Source organism: Herpailurus yagouaroundi, unplaced genomic scaffold, assembly GCF_014898765.1.
Source record: "Herpailurus yagouaroundi ecotype Mexico unplaced genomic scaffold, PumYag 207, whole genome shotgun sequence".
Taxonomy (NCBI): Eukaryota; Metazoa; Chordata; class Mammalia; order Carnivora; family Felidae; genus Herpailurus; species Herpailurus yagouaroundi.
Genome location: NW_024412438.1, coordinates 2,559,778 through 2,576,733, shown reverse-complemented (window position 1 = coordinate 2,576,733; position 16,956 = coordinate 2,559,778). Strand labels below are relative to the sequence as shown.

The 16,956-nt window shown below is 55.3% G+C and overlaps 1 long non-coding RNA gene across 1 annotated transcript; it reads right to left on the bottom strand.

The window, feature by feature from the left end:
- Positions 1-11,318: 11,318 nt before the first annotated feature.
- Positions 11,319-16,073, bottom strand: LOC121015555 (uncharacterized). The gene is made up of 2 exons (XR_005783863.1): positions 15,707-16,073; positions 11,319-12,466 (listed from the first exon to the last, which is right to left on the bottom strand). It is a non-coding gene; the product is annotated as an uncharacterized LOC121015555 (long non-coding RNA).
- Positions 16,074-16,956: the final 883 nt, after the last annotated feature.

Genomic DNA, 16,956 nt, shown 5'->3' with positions numbered 1-16,956 from the left:
GGCAGGGAGTGGAGGAGAAGGACGTGTGACAGGCTGGTGACCCGGGCCTCTGGTCTCATCTTTTAAACCTACTCAGCCCTTCAGTGTGGGACTCTGTGCCCAGTTCCCGGGGCGTGGAGACACCTGCACGATGGTCTCTGTCCTTCGGAAACACGCCGGCTGAGAGCGGAGATCCACCTGTGTGCAGACCCACCCGCTTTCGAGGTAACCTGCAGACCCTGCACACGCTCACACGGGGAACCTGAACGCAGCGCGGCGTTAGCAGGAAGAGAAAGCCATCGCTTGTCACTGCTGAGGGTTCAGAGTGAGGACAGTGCAACCTCTGAGCAGGGACCTGAGGGCTGAGAAAGGCAGCCTCCTTGTCTCCCTGGGGAAAGAAGGCACCACGGGCAAGGCTCCCAGCACCTGCTGTGGTTTTCCGGGAAACGCCTCGGTCGCCCACTTGCGTGCGTGTGGCCTGGGTGCGGGGTGGGGACGAGCAGCCTGGTGCTCCACGGGCGAAGAGAGCCCCCTGCCCCACCCCCTCGGGCCCCAGGACTGCTCGTCTCCACGCCTGGTTTATTATGCACGAGGCAGGCAATTTGCTTCCCGCCCCGGGGACCCATCCCGGAGACAAGAAGGTAGTTTGTTCTCTGTAATGGCTGGTATTGGACTGTGCGTGGCGCGGCGGGAGGGCTGGGGGCTGGGGCCTCGAGGCTCGCTCTTTCCTCTTCAGTGGCTTCTTTCCTTCCCCCACTGCCCCCATCCTTCTGCTTTGCGTTCTTGAGCCTAGTGGTTCCTTCTCCCCATCACCTTCTTCTTTGTGCGGGGACGGGGTGAGCGAGGAGGGGCGTAGGGATGACAGCAACCGTCCCCTCCCTGCGAGGACTCAGCTTCTGGGGACTGGATCCCCGCCCATCCCTAGGCCATCTCTGTCCCTCCTTCTCCCTCCGGCTCCCTCATCATCTGTTCTTAGCTGACTCTAACCTTGGTCCCTGTGCCCACAGGAAGATACCCTAGTACCCTCCCGTCGTTTCCAGGTGATGGAAATTCCCGATGGATCCCAAGGGTGGGCACCTGCCTCACCTGGGGCTTGCCCACGGCCTTCCCATTCACCAGAGGTGCTTCCCTCATGAAGTTCAGAGTCTACCAGGAAAGAGACAGACGGACAGACAGGATTATCCAGAGATTGCCAGGCTGGGGTCCCCTTGGGGTGGGGGGTGTCAGATCTACCAGTGACCGTGGCCGGGCCGGTGGGTTTCTGCACGCACTCAGAAGGAAGCTGGGCGGCGTCCCTGCGGTCCCCACGCAGAACTCTCCCCAGCTCTGACCCCTGCCCTGCCCTGGGCCCTCGGCACCGTGAGGCCAGGCTGCGGGACTTGTGTCCAGGGCGGTGTCCGCACGGCCCGGCGGATCGTGAGTGCGGACGAGCAGGAGCACGCCGTTCGCAGTCCGCTGTGTGAGCTGTGTGCGGGCTATGCCTCGTCTCTGAGCCTTCGTCCTCCCCTCCGCAAAGGAAGGGGGCTGCCTTGCATGGACTCTGAGGCCCTGCAGACCATTTCCATGTGAGGGAGGAGGCTATCCCAGAACACCGCAGGCAGGGGAGTGTCCTCTGTGCTCACGGATTCAGGAGGACTCCCGGTACAAGGCAGCCCATGAGGAGCAGAGCAGAGCAGAGCAGAGCAAGGAGTGGCCGGGGAGGGCGGGATGGGGGGGTGGCGGGCAGGAGGGATTTGGGGCCCGTGTGTGATGCAAACAGGGCAGACGCGGAGCTGGGACACAAATACAGCTGAAGCCGAGTGGGGGGATGGGGTGGTTAGAATCAGGGGGCGCAGAAATCCTCAGGTAATGTCCTCGGGGAGCAAAGGGTGCAGGAGAGGAGTCAGAAGGGCGGCTGGGAGGAGAGCAAGAGAAGCGTCCGGGCCAGGACCTGGCCAGGGCTCAGGGGCCCGGGAGCCTGGAGGGTACTTGCCGGGAGCGTTGTGGGGACCCGGGCCTCCCTGAATCTCTCCTGAGCCTCGTCGTCTGAGAGCCTGTCCCCTGCAGTTTGCTGAACTTCCCAATAATGTGGGGACACCTCCTCCGAAGAACTTGGGGGTTTATGGTCAAGGGAGCCCCGCTTCTCGGGAAAGGAAGGGTGGCTGGCCGCCGAAAGGCTGGAGCCCCTGGGGCCCGTGTCGGTGCGGGGCGGTGTGCGTGGCGAGGCCTGTGCCGCGGGTGGGGATGTGTCCGGGCAGGAAGGTACGCACCGGGGCGGCTGAGGGGCTGAGGGGGCCTTGCGTGCACCTGCCGGGGCCCGGCCACTGCTGGGGAAAAGACAGAGGAGGCGAAGGGAGGCAGAGAGCCCCGGGGGAGGTGAGGGATACCCAGGGAGCTGGCCAGGCAGGAGGCAGGACGAATGGGCCCGACAGGGAGGAGGAACCTTCCCCGGGCTGCAGATCTCAGGGAAGAGAACAAAGGAGCAGGCCCGAGGCAGAGGCAGAGAGAAGGGTGAGCAGGAGCCAGACGGAGGAGGAAGGTGGGGGGTGGGGGGAGGACAGGAGGATGGCACAGCTGGAGGAGGCCAGTTCCCTGGGTGTGGCCGGGGACCTGCTCCGAGCCACCGCGGGCCGGCCCAGCCCGGGAGCAGACAGAACCTCCCATTCTTTCTCCGCCTGGTGGCTCCCGCTCGGGGAGCGATGCTAATCCCGCCGGGTCAGGGAGGCCCAGGGAAGGACCCGAAAGAGGCTGCGGTACAGCTCAGAGCGTTCGAGGGGCCCAAGACGGCCCTGCTGGTGGCAGAAGCCCCCTCACGGCGGCTCCCCACACCCCTCCATGGAGGAGGGGGATCCCTCCTGCCTCGGCGGGCCCCCAGAGGACCCTGCATCGTCTGCTCAGCAGGGAGGATACGGGCCACACCAGGTCACAGCCGGTGCCAGACGTGTGCTGGGCGTGACGTGTCACACGGGTGCTGAGTGGATGTTGCAGGGACGACAACTCCCTTCCGCGTGCAACGGTGTGCCTTGCGCCCGGCAGGACCCCCCGGGAAGATCATATTTTCCCATCGTATTGATGGGCGAGTCAAGGCTCTCCTCCTTCCGCTCTGGGAGCGCTTAAAACTGAAGTCGTAGCATCCCTAGGCTTGAGCAGTCTGTTTTTCTCTTTAAAAAAAACCCCAAAACCACGCTTAATATGTTTATAGGTTTGATTTATTTTTATTAGCTTCCTTGCTGGTCAACATAACATAATTATAAATTCAAGATTACAGTGAAAATCACTACCATTTTAATTTTAAAAAACAGCGTAGGAGGTTCGTAGGCTATATATACTGTCTCCCGTATTTCTCCTGGGAACATTAAAAAAAAAAAAAATCCTGTCACGTAATAGAAAAGGTTTTAATCGGAAAGAGAAGGAAACAGGCGAGGTGGGGGGAGTGGGGAGCACGGGGCAGGAACCTGGGAGGGAAGACAGCCTCCCCCCTCCACCTCCCACCGCCCTGGGAGGGACTGGGATTCCCGTCAGCTCCCGGAGCCGAGCCTGGCTCCCTCTGGGGCCCCTCCAGGCTCTGAGGGTGCAGCAGAGAACCCCGAGTCTGTGGCCCACAGCCCCGGGGTCTGGCTTCCCACAAAGCAACCAGGTTTGGGCCCGCACAGGAAGGCCCCTGTCCCTGTGTCTCACCTTGTAGGAGACCAGTCCTCAGTCAGGGCCCCATTGTCCCCCCCTGGCACGTAGGTGAGTAAGGGGCCACAGGCCGGGCCTCCTGCCCCCCATGCTCCCCAGCCGCACCCCTCCCGGCACGCACAGGGGGAGATGGGTAAGGCAGCCACATTTGCCTTGGCTCAATTATCTGTCAGGTATAGAGGGGATGCCTCAGCCACCACACGGGCCCGACTGGACACTGACTGGCCCCCTCCAGCCTGGGGTCCTCGCCAGGCAGGGCAGGAGCTCCATTTGGCCTTTCGACGTGATGGATGCCAAGAAAGAAAGCAAACAAAATTCCGGGCCGTTTCTGATGACAGCAGTTGCAGGTGGGAGGGAGGCTTTAGGACTGGCCCGCCATTCCCAAAACGGACAGGAGTGTATGTCCTGATGCCGTGTGCTGGGCCCCTGTCTGTGACAGTGAGGACGGCCACATTTTAGGATCTAGCCCGTGTCTAGGACCACGTGAGGCTCTTCACACACATACTTCCCTCGATCCCCACGACGAGGCCTCGCGGACTGTGGACTCAGGCTCTCGGAGGAGGGACTGGCCCATCACACGGCTGGTGGGGTCTCGCCACGTGCCGGGACGGGGCTCCGCGGAGGGACCGGGAGGCCACACAGAGGAGCAGAGGGTTAACACTGCTTGTGTGATCTTTTGCGTGTGTCCCTCTTTAAAGTATGCACAGTCTATCCTGCTTCTCCGATTCCTTGTGGGGATGTAATGAGCAAGTTTGGCACATGTAGGTGCTCAGGAAAGAGGCACCTCACCCTTCAGCCTCGCGCCATGAGTCCCTCTGCACACAGGGAGCTCCGAGCCAGGAGCCTGGCTGGACACAGATGCCCTGGAGGACCGTTTGGGGTCAGGGGTCCCAAACTTGTCTGTGCCCAGGACCCTTTGGGGCATCTGCTGAATCCTATGGACTCCTCCGCACTGTTGGAGAGCAAGCATTCCTGTCCCCTTCAAGGTCCTTCTGCCAGACGAAGAGTCCAATTGGCATGAGACGGATTCACAGGGGGAAATCATATTTAATAGCGTTTATATGGGGACTCCACGCAGACACGGAAATTCCGAAGACAGTCGGGCAAAATGAGGTCAGTATGTCACCCTGAACTAAGGAGAAGGGGGCAGGGGTCTGGGACTTCCGAGGGGAGGCAAGTAGTTCACAGGGCGACACGGAGAACAGATGTTTGGTAATTAGATGTTTGCCCTGCCATACAGATGGGTCACTCAGATCGAATTTATCTCTGCTCATAACCCTTCTTCTGGGAAGGACCCCAATTTAGACTCTTCTGTGTGGTTAAGGGAGGGGCAAAAGTTTCTGAATAGCCCTGATGCCAAAGTGGCCCATTTGGGGGCGGCCTGCCCTTGACTCCTACATGGCAACGTTCCCAGATGCAGGAACTGAAACGTGTAGGGTTGCAAAGGAAGCCAATTTTACTGAGATACCGTTACTGAAAGAATCAAAACAAACAAACACATTTATGACACGGTAATCTGCCACCTTCTTCAATAATGCATTCAACAGCCAGGTCTAGCGGCGGATCTAATAACTGTCATAATTTCCAAGGTGGGATGAGCGTGGATGGCATTCCAGGGGGCCTGCGGCCACGGGTAGAATGTGAATGCACCTTGGTCTCTATGAGAGACAGAAGCCCAGGTATTGCTAACACCAGTGGGGGTTGTAGGAGAGAAATCCTTGATTCGCTTAGAGTTAGGGAAAATGTGTTTCCCTCACCCAAGTCCCCAGAACTCCCCCCAAAGCCTGTCCCTGCATCTCAGGTTGAGAGTAGAAGCGACAGGCTAAACCGCACGTTAACATGAATGAACAGCAACTTAGGGGTAGACCACTGGGGAGGCCAGCACGCATGCCTTCCTTCTGCGTGGCTCTACCCAGGAGGGCTTTCTGGAACATACAGGTGGTTTTACGAGCGAGGCAGCCGAGGACCTGGAGGTGGAACGAGCCACCTGAGCCCCCGAAGGAGTGGGCGGCAGAGGCGGGGCTCACATTCCTCGGGGCCCCTGCCCGTGATCCCAGCTGACCTCCGCCTCACCGTGCCCCCTTGCCCCCTGCCCTCCTCTCCTGAGAAGAGCACAGCGGCCTCTGTCCAGCCTGCTGTTCCCACCCCTCCACACTGCACGCGGACGTGGCTCCGCGTGGTTCCCCGTAACCCCGCATTACTCTGCACGGTTCTCTGTGGCTCCACGTGGCTCTGTGTGGCTCACGGCTGCACATGACTCTGCTTGTTAGGACTTGGGCCGGATGGCAGGAAGGAACGGGCTCAGAGGAGTGGCAGTGGCTCCTTCGCGTTGAAGAGAAAGGTTGGCTTCATTCAGGCGGGACATGGGAAGGCCACTGGCACTGACTGGGGATGAGGGAGTTGGGGCCGGAAGCCCTTGGCTCTGGATAGATCAAAGGAGTAATGCCCTGGGATTCGAGGGCCACGTAATTCCCTGGGAGTCGAGGGCCACGCAGTCTTTGGGGGGCACACAGAACAAAGAATGGCAGCCTCAGACTCCATGATCTGCCTGTGCCCTGACTTGCTGTGGCATCTCGGGCCGTGCGTCCCCACTTGGAGCCTGTTTTCTCCACTGAGAGAGCACGAGCCCCTCCCTCTCTGTTCTCGGGGGCGACCCGTGAGCGCTAAGGTGCTGTGCACCTGTTTGTTATCATTAACAGGAAAACACAGGGTTTCCCGGGTCACGTGTGTCTGGTTGTCCTCTGGAGCCGTCTTGTTTGGACGGAGCTTTAAATCCACAAGATCTGTGGAGACGGGCGGTAATGTAACATTGAACTCCTTGTTACGTGCAAGAAAACTGGCTGGAACTCTTCACAGGTGTTTCCCTTATCCTCGACTTATCGTCCTTGTTGCTGAGTCGGCTGCCCTTACTTACTCGTGGCTGGGAAATGTCACAGCTCCTAAAGCAGTGGCTTCAGGGAGACGCTGAAGTGACTTCTCGGTCCAGAGAAGCTCCAAGAGCTCATTTTGTGTCCTGAGCCCTCTCTGCCGGGGCCCCGAGGTGATGCTGCCCTCAGGTGGTGAGAGATGTGAGCTACAGGCGCACAGACCCCTGAGGGTCTCACCTGTGTCCCCAGCAGGCGTCTGACGCTCAGCACTCCAATCTAGTAGGATTGTCATTCGTCGCACGGTGACCTTGCCCGAAGGGCCCGCCCCGGGCACAGAGAGGGACTTTGTGCTGGCCGACTTGGCTGGCCGCAGCTCAGCACCTTCCCACCCCACAAAGCTTCATCTCCAGCCCCCCAGCCCCTGGCTCTCCAAGCCCCCAGCCAGCCAAGGGCAGCCCTGCGGGGATACTGGAGAGGGCACCGGCTCGAGAAACCCAACGCCTGTTCCTAACGCAGTTGCTAAGTAACCACCGGTGCTTGGAGCAGGCCTTCTACGTCCTACTTGAGGTGTCAGACCACCCCGCCAGATGCGTCATGCCCATTTTGCAGAGGAGGAAACGGAGGCATGGTTTAAATCAGCGGTTCTTAAACCTTGTCGTTTCATGATCCCTTTACACTCTTACAAATTGAGGCGGAACCCCAAGGAGCTTTTGCTGACAGGGGTTCTCTGTATCCACACCTGCTGTATTACAAATGGCAATCAAAAAAAAAAATACTTACCAATGCATATAAAAATAATAATTGGGGCCCCTGGATGGCTCAGTCGGTTAAGCCTCTGACTTCGGCTCAGGTCATGGCCTCACAGTTTGTGGGTTCGAGCCCCGCGTCGGGCTCTGTGCTAACAGCTCAGAGCCTGGAGCGTGTTTCGGATTCTGTGTCTCCCTCTTTCTCTGCTTCTCCCCTGCTTGTGCTCTGTCTCTCTCTCTCTAAATAAATGTAAAGCTTTCAAAAAAATAAAAAATAACAATAATAAACTTATTACATGCTAACACAAAAAGCACGCTGAGGGAAGAATGGTACAAGTTTTGTAAATCTCTTCAACACTTGGCCTCCTGGACTCAGGTCACACCGCCGCTCAAACACTCCCCTGGGCGCTCATGAGAGGATGGTAGTGAGAAAGGAGAGAATAAGGGGCGCCTGGCTGGTTCCCTCAGTGGAGGGTGCGGCTCCTGGTCTCGGGGTCATGAGTTCGAGCCCCACGTTGACAGTAGAGATTACTTTCAAAATAAAGTAAAAGGAAAGTAACATCGTAATGTTTGTATGGAGGTAGTTTCAGCCTCGTGGACGCCCCGAAAGGGCCTTGGGGAGCCCCCAGGAACCCCAGGGCGGTACTTTGAGAGTCACTGGCTTAACTAAGGTGCCCCTGGCTGCCCAGTGGGTGAGAGCTGGTGGAGCTAGGTTGGCGCCCCGGGTGGCCCCTCTGGGCATCAGGGGCTTCTCTGTTAACATGTGGGTGGACTTCTCCACGGCCCAAGGCCGTCTGGTTCTGCCGCTCCCGACCCAGCTCTGGGCAGCTCTGCGTTCGGGACCGCGGCCCGCACAGGGGTGTCTGCGTGTCACTGGGCCAGGACTGACAGCTACAGGAGCGGAGAGAGACCAGCGGGGCCTCCTTCTGCTCCACCTCCTCTGGGGAAGACAGCTCTGAGTCCTACACCTTTCCAGGAGAAGAGGTGCCCCTCCCACCCGAACCAGTGGTACCACCGGGCTCAGCCCGCACTCAGCCTCCAGCCCTCAGGGCCGGGGCGGGGCCGGTCCAGGGGCGGGGCCGAGGGTGGGGGGCGGAGGCCGTGCCGGGGGTGGGGCCGGTCCAGGGGCGGGGCCGAGGCAGGCGGGGCGGAGGGGGGGGCAGGGGTGGAGGCAGTGTCAGGGGCGGGGCCGAGGGCTGGGGTGATGGAGGCAGTGCCGGGGGCGGGACTGGGTCCTGGGGCGGGAAGAGTGCCGGGGGCAGGTCCGAGGCGGGCTGGGGGCCCGGGGCGGGGCCGGGACGAAGGTCCCCATTGCTGTGACCTGCTTTCAGAAGCAGAGAAGGACCGGGACCTGGAGAGTTCAGTGTTCCGCGGACATTTCAACTAGCCTTTTACGCAATCTCTCCTTGCTCCTCTCGCCTGTGCCTCGAGTAGGCCAGGTGATTCGGACTGCTGACTTCCCTGTCACTCCCATCCTGGAGAACCTTCCTTGGTCCCTCGGTTGAAACCGAACACCCTAGTCTGGCATTCAAGACCTGTACCACTGCTGATACTCTCTTCTCAACCTGACTTCCCACTGTCCCCTACATGTATCGTGTGGCTGGCTCACGGTCTCTTGTCCCTTTGTCATGCGTGTCACGTGCTTCCTTCTGATTCCTAAACCCTGTCTGGTATCCTAATGTGTCACCTGCTTCAGAAAGCCCTCCCTGATTGATCCAGCCCACAGAGGGCCCTCAGGGTTCAGAATGCCTACAGCATTCCATTAGCACCCATGCTTGGCCTTTCTCTGAAATCACCCAGGGTTGTCACGGCTTCAAGGGAGGTCCTCAGCCACATCTGAGCTGGCAGCTCCCTGGAGGAGGGAGCAGCATCTTCCCCATTCACTGCCTCCTCTCTCGGGTCCCCATTACCCTCTGGATGCTTTATGGTGATCGGTACCTGCTGGCTTGGTGCCTGCAGGCCTGGAGCAGCAGAGACCGCTCTGAAGGTGCGCGAGGCAGAGGAAGACGCGGGCGCCCCAGTCACAAGAGAACCACACACACTCGTGCTGGTGACACCTTAGGACAGGAACTTCTGATAGGGAAGGAGGGCTGTCTCCAAGCAGAGGCTGTCTTATTCCCCGAGGAGCTCCGGGGAAGCATGGGAGAGGGGCGATAATCTGGCTCTGCTGTGAGACTTGGGCAGGTGGCAGCCTCTCTGGGATTCGGAGCCTCATCTTCACGGAGGCAGAACGGATATACCGTTATGTTGAGAGTCCGCATATAATTGATGCTTATTACACAGTATGTTTTAAAAATGATGAAAATGCCAGCCAGGAGATCTTGAGGACAAGAGATTCCCATTATTGTGGATAATGTGGTTGGCAGTCCCTTAGGGAAGACAATCCAGCTCTGAGCGGGGAAGGGAGGGTCCCTGTGCCTAGTGTGGCCCTTTGCTGCCATCGGGTGGCCATAAGCTTGCAATGCAGTCCGGCTGGTTTGTCAGTAAAACAGACCTGGGGTACGTGAGTGGCTTGGGGAGGAGGGTAATTTAGGGCCCCCGGGAGTGGCCTGTAATAGACGCACTTGGCTGTGAGGGCTCCCTCACACCTGTGTCTCCAGCTCGCAGTTTTCTATTCTGGCCCTTGCTTTTTGTGCTCCCGAGGCCCCATCTTTCTATACTATTGACACAACGACCCCTCTGGTTATGGGCTTTTGCACATGCTGCTCTCGCTCTGGAACGCAGGGCCGCCTGCCTGCACCCCTATGTGCAGAATTTCCACCTGTTCCACCCCTCAGCCAGGCTCCTGTGCCCAGGCGCACCTTCTCCAGCCCGGGCCAGGCTCCTTCTATACACGCCTCCATACATGCCCCCAGAAAGCCCAATTCTCTTCCAGGGCACTTTTCTGTTACATAATTAAGCATTCACCCATGCGCTCATTTCATGGACGTCTATCTCTCACGGTGCTGGACGGGCTCGAGGAGAGAGAAAACGGGGGCCCTTCCTCTCACAGCCCCAGCACCCAGGACCGAGCCTGATTCTTCGCGAGAGCTCAGTAAACATCTGGTGGATAAGTACAGGCATTTTCAGGATAGGGGAGACACATCTGCAGAGTGTTGGGGTGCTGAGGACCCTGATGCCAACTTGGAGGCACAAAGGCCTTCGTGGAGCTCCTTCTCGACAGAACGATGCGTGGAAACCATGCACACTCAAGGCAACACCCCCTCACGCCCTGTACTTCCCAAGCTGGCGTGCTGGACGGACACGGGGCGTGGTAGCCAGCTGGAGAGGAACGCTAGCCTGCCTCTGAGGAAGAGCCCCATGCTGCAGAGGAGAGAGGGATACATCTTCCTTGGCCGTGAGACTTGCAGCCCCATTGCTGCCAGCTGTGATCTGTCTCCACTAAAGTCGGTCAGCCACAAGACAAGCACCACCTATCAGACAGTCGAGGAAGCAGGTGGGAACACTCCCTGCCCCCCGGGGGGGGGTTCCCCTTGCGTCTGGCAGCAATACTGACCTCTCCTCAGCACCAAGTGACCGAGCTCCTTAATTTCTACAGGTTATAGCGGAAGTGCATGGATGACCTGTGGTTGACACATGCAGAGTATGCAGCCCAGACACCTGGGGGGGGGGGGGGGCGGGGGGCGTGTGCTCTGAGACGGCTGAACACATAGTCCCATGATTTTAAGCAATGGGGAAGGCTTTTGAGGAAGGGGCTGTTGGCTCTCGACCCCAGAGTCAAGTGCATGTGGAGGGAGACAAGGGAACACCTGACAGGCTGCTTCGAGGAGGAAGTCAACGGTGGGGTTGGACGTAGAGGTTTCTCTCCAAAAAAAGTACTAATTCCTTCCAGGCAAATGGTCAAATGCTCCTTGGGTAACCCAAGCCTAACTGAGTGAGAGTACGGATTTTCAAAATGCTGCCTCTTTAATTTGGATTTCATCTGAAAAGAGAGTTAATTCATTCCAAACCCAGAAAAGATTTTTAAAAATGAAATTATTATTTTAGAAAATGATATTTTTAAAGCTTGTCAGCCCATAAAGTTGGAGGATGGGGGAGAAGAAAGAAAAGTATTTGGTACTTCCCGTCATTTTTTGAGAGCAATAATACTTTTTATTCTTAGAATTAGGTGAAGAGGAGGGAGCATTTTACCTAGAATTTGGAGTAGGTGAGCTGTCCTATTTCAAGGCTCTTCTGGAACCCAGCTTCTGGTATAGCTTCATTATATAGTCAGAGATGCTGTGAGCTCCCAATAATTGCAATATCCCAGAGTCAACACATGCCCAATTTAGAAAGGAAGATGTGGGCTTTGTAATCAATTTTTAATTCTCCACGTGTTTGTTTGTTTTTTCCTCGGTTAACGCAGAAATCAAGAGCCATTTGTAATTTCGGTCTAGAAGAGCCACAGAGAGAAGACATTCAAACCTGGCAGCCTGGATGAGTCAGAGAACACCAAGATGGGTGTCAATTACATGGGTGGTGGTGGAGGAGGGGGGAGGCCCTGGGGGACCCCCCTCCCCGGGGGACCTCCCCCGCAAAGCAGCTCTTCCTCCTCGGGTTCTGGCTCCAGGATGGCACTGCCTCCTGAGCCTCCAGTCTTCCCCTCAATGGAGGCCTTGGCAGCGACCGTCCACCTTCACGCCAGCAGAGTATCTTCCTTTCTCGGGTCTGGCTCTCTGTTCTTGTTGCCTCGGTCTTTGGTTACCTTCCAGACCAGGATGAGTGGAGTGACGAGGGTCATCAGGAGTGCAAGGAAGAAGAGAACCTTTACTAGGCGAGCAGGGTCAGATGTGGCGGTGGTGAGTGTGCTCTTGTCCCACAGGAAGGCTGGGAGTTGTGAGGAAGACATAGGGTTCTCCTAGTGGGCTGAGCTAGGTGGTATGAGCAGACTCCCCCAACGACTATGCACCAGGAGAACCAGGCGGCTCTTTGTTATATCCTCAGAGTGGGTGAGGAGCTGCAGTCACACGTCTGTTGACCCTGTTGCTTGCATGGCGCCATTTTTTCTGGGACATAACTGAACAGGGAGAGGAGAAGTGTGCTTGGCCAGGTTGGACAACAGCTTCCAGTGCAAATACCGTCCTGAGCTGATGGCTTAATTGATAAAACTTCTGGGTGGTGGGCGGGGGCGTCTGAGGCTTTGTGATGTCACTTGAGGGTGAGGCTGGGTCTGAACTGAAGGTTCTAGTCTGCAAACCTCTGTCCTCTGAGCACGCCTCCCTTCATGCCTGGCCTCTAAAATGGAAAGTGTTCCCCATTGCTTGTGAAGATGTCCCTTCAATCCCCTTATCTTTTTCCTTTTCGTTTTGAAATCATTTCAGACACTTAGGAAGTTGCAAAGAGAGTAGAGAGAGAAGCCATGTAACGGAGTGCGACCATAGCACAAAATCAAAGCCAGTGAACAGACATTGGGGCAAATGTGTGCATATAGTTCTATGGCATTTTATCATCCATGCAGAGTCTTATAACCACCACTGAAATCACGATACAGAATTACTCTGTCATCATGAAGACCTAGTGGTGTCCACTGCTTACCAGTTGGAGACAAGTGTAGAAAAAGTACCACCTCCCTCTCAGTTCCTTCACCCTTATCCATTTGCAGTATAACTTAAGTGTTTCCTCTGGATATGTTGAAAATCACATTCAGCAATGTTGTATTTTTTGCCTCAACTGCAAGACATGATGATTCAGAAACCTAAGTTTGTTTTTTTTACCCCACTTCCTGTTGTTCAGCTTGGCTCAATTGTACTGTTACATCTTCAAGTTCATGGATCCTTTCCTCTGTCCCCCTCCATTGTGAGGTTGAGTCCTCCCTTCCTTGGAGTTTTTTTACTTGGGTAATTATATTTTGCAGTTCTGGAATTTCTATTTGGTTCTCCTTTATATCGTTGATTTCTTCACTGAGATTTTCTTTTAAGTTTATTTATTTTGAGAGAGTCCTCTCAACTTCCTAGTTGTGGAGAGGCAGACACAGAGAGAGAGAGAGAGAGAGAGAGAGAGAGAGAGAGAAGCCCAAGTGGGCTCCATGCTTGAGCCCAGACACAGAGCCCAACGTGGGGCTCAATCTCACAAACTGTGAGATCACGACCTGAGCTGAAACCAAGAGCTGAACCCTTAACCGACTGAGCCACCCAGGCACCCCTTCACTGAGATGTTCTACTTCGTATTTGTTTCAAGTGTATTCATAATTCTTTGTTGAAGCATTTTTATGATTCCTTAAAATCCTTGTCAGGTAATTCCCATATCTGCACCATCGTGCTGTTGGCATCTGCTTATTATCTTCTTTTCTTTTTCTTTAATTTGAGATTTTCCTGGTTCTTGGTATGATGTATGATTTTGATCGTATTCTGGACATTTGGGTGTCAGGAGACTCTGGATCTTATTTACATCTTCTATTTCGGCAAGTTTCCTCTGACATCATGCCAGCTGTGGGTGGGGGCATCTCCCCAGTAATGCCAGGTGGGGCGAAGGTCTGGGTTCTCCACTTGGCCTCCTTTGTCAAGCCACAGTTAGACAGAGAGGGAAGTCCTCACTGCTGGGTGGGTATGGGATTTTAGATCCCCCCAGTTGGCCTCCTCTGACACTGTGGCAGGACAGGGAAGGGCACCCTGTAACTCTTGGATGGGCAGTTCCTTAATCTGGGCAGGGATGTCTTCTATGACACTCTGGGTCCCACTGTGTCTTCTATGACACTACCCTGGCAGCCTGGGGTGGGACACGAGGAGGAGGACCTCATTACAGCTGGGCAAGGGTGGGGGCCTGGGGTCCCCACTTGGTCTTTGCTTATGTGGTGGAGGTGGGACCATGATTTTTTCCATGGTATTTGGCTAGGGTAGGGCAATTATTGTCCAAAACTTTTATGTCTTGCTGGATTGCCTCTTTCCTAGTTTTGTTTTTCCAGCTAGAGAAAGCAAGCAGGCTTTTCTTGAAACTTTATTTTGTCTGTGCCCATTGGCATTTCTGGGTTGCTTTTCCAGCACCCAGTCCAGGATGTAGGAAACAAAAAGAAAACCCAGGGAACTCACTGCCATGTCCCTCCTCGGGCTCCAAGGTCCCTAGCCAGTCTGCCTTCTTCTTCCCACCTTTCAGGGTCTTCTGACGCTGGTTTTATAGAAAACACCCAGTGTTGGGGCGCCTGGGTGGCTCAGTCGGTTAAGCGGCTGACTTCGGCTCAGGTCATGATCTCGCAGTCTGTGGGTTCGAGCCCCACGTCGGGCTCTGTGCTGACGGCTCAGAGCCTGGAGCCTGTTTCAGATTCTGTGTCTCCCTCTCTCTCTGACCCTCCCCCGTCCATGCTCTGTCTCTCTCTGTGTCAAAAATAAATAAACGTTAAAAAAAAAAAAATTAAAAAAAAAAAAAGAAAAGAAAACACCCAGTGTTTTTAGCTGTGCTCAGCAGGAGGAGCAGGGAGAGCTGAATGTACGCCAAGGGCATCTCCCAGTCCCGGTCTCGGAACCTCTCGATGCCCTGTCAAGATTCAGGCAGGTGATGACGGCAGGAGCCACAGGAGTTGTGGCCAAAGACTCGGGTTGGAGCCCAGCGCTCACTCTTTCCAGCACTTGTGACCTTGGTCAGGTCACGTAATCTCTATGAACCTCCATTTACTCTTTGCCAATGGAATTATAGGGATAATGCAAAATTTATAGGTTTTTATGGGGCTGAAATGAGCTTATAAACGCATAATAACCTTTTAAGCCATAAAACTGTATACAAATGTAGGTTATTTTAAATAAGAGCTAGGGTGAAAGGGAGGGAAGTGGGGAGGAGAATGCAGGGCAGTGCAGATTTTCTCAAGGTGGTTCTCCCCAGTCTCTGTGAACTTGTAAAGGCCTGTGAATGGATCCCCCACCCCCAGGATACCTGTGCCAATTCCCTGGAAAGTGCGGACGTTACCATATGCGCAGAAGACGTAATTAAGGATCTCGAGAAGAGGGGATCCTCCTAGGTTATCCTAGTGGGTCCCAAACACAATCGCACGTGTGGCGTTGAGAGAGAGAGAAGGATGGAGTTCTGGGAGAGACAGACATGCAGAGGAAAGGAGATGTGAAGACAGAGCAGAGAGAGGAGGCCACGGGCTGAGGAACAACCACAGCCACCGAGCGCTGGAAAAAGCACAGAATGGATTCGCCCCCAGAGCCTCCGGGGGGAGCACAATACTCCATTTCAGACATCTAGCCTCCAAGTTGGTGACAGAACGAATTTCTGTTGGTTTCAATCACCACGTTGGTGGTTGTCACAGCAGCCCCAGGAAGCGAACACAGGAACCTTGCGATCATTTGTCCACTTCCTTCACCTAACAGAGCAGGAAGCTCAGGCAGGAGAAGGTGACCAAGGGCACACAGTCACTGGCCCAATAAGTAAAGGCCTGGGACTCTGGCCTCTCCTCTCCTAGTCCACTAAATCACATCATTGCTTTTTTTTTTTTTTTTTGAAAGCCTCTCTCCCCTCCCGCCTCTCTGCATGCTCAGCTCCTACCTTAAGGCTGAGTCGGGGCTGTTTTCCTTGGGATCCCGACCTGTATCTCCTCCAAGCCACGTGCGCGTGCTCTGTCAGAGTATTTGGTGCTCAAACTGTTTCTTCACGTCTCCGCCCCAGACTGTAAGTCACTTGAGAGCAGGAATTGTCTTCACTGTAGTTCCCCCACCCCAAAAAAAAGCTAGCATATAAATATTGCTCAATAGATATTTGTTGGATGAACAGTAGAATGTGATGTTCTGGGTAAGTTCATGTTTTAGTTAACCCAGGAACTTGGCTCTTCAGACAAAAATGCTGTCCCCATTTTATTTCATTTTTTAAAAATATTTATTATGAGAGGGGTGCCTAGGTGGTTGAGTCAGTTAAGCGTCCGGCTTCGGCTCAGGTCATGATCTCGCGGCTCACGAGTTCGAGCCCCGCGTTGGGCTCTGTGCTGACAGCTTGGAGCCTGGAGCCTGCTTTGGATCCTGTGCCTCCTTCTCTCTCTGTCCCTCCCCAGCTCGTGCTGTGTTTCTGTCTCTTAAAAATAAATAAACATTAAAAAAATATTTATTATGAGACAGACGGAGAGGAAGACAGAGAATCCCAAGCAGGCTCCACACTGTCAGCGAGGAACCCAACGCACGGCTTGAACCCACAAACCGTGTGCTCAGGGTCTGAGCCAAAATCAAGAGTCGGATGCTTAACTGACCGAGCCACCCAGGTGCCCCTGCCCCCATTTTGAAGGAGAGAACAGACAAGTCAGGGCAGGGGTATGTTATGGGAGGGCTGGACGTCTGGAATTGCATCCTGGGAGCAATATCCAATTTTATCTCAGAGCTCTGAAGGCTAAGCAGCAATTTCCCCCGGGCCCATGGGACAATTTGTCCTTTCTGCCCCACTGAGGGGGTGCAGGGAGGGAGAACAGAAGGAAGGAGGCGCTAGCTCCTGAGAACCCTGCCTGGTGTTTGAGCACAGGAAGACGCCATCACCCATCACCCCGTCCTCACTGCGCCAAGGGCCCCAGCCAGACATGCATTAAATCCCCCTCATCCCTTCCAGGTCAGTTAATAGTGGCTTGTTGAACAGACGAAGGAAGGGATGTCACATCCAGAGGCTGCAGCCTAGCGACAGGAGCTGTAATTTCCCTTCTATTCTAGTCAAACAACGAGAACGAGTTCCTGCTGGTGCAGACAGAGCTGTGAGTTTTCCGAAAGTCACGTGAACAGGTGTGGCCATCAGCGGGGCTCAGGCTACCTCGCTGCTCTCCT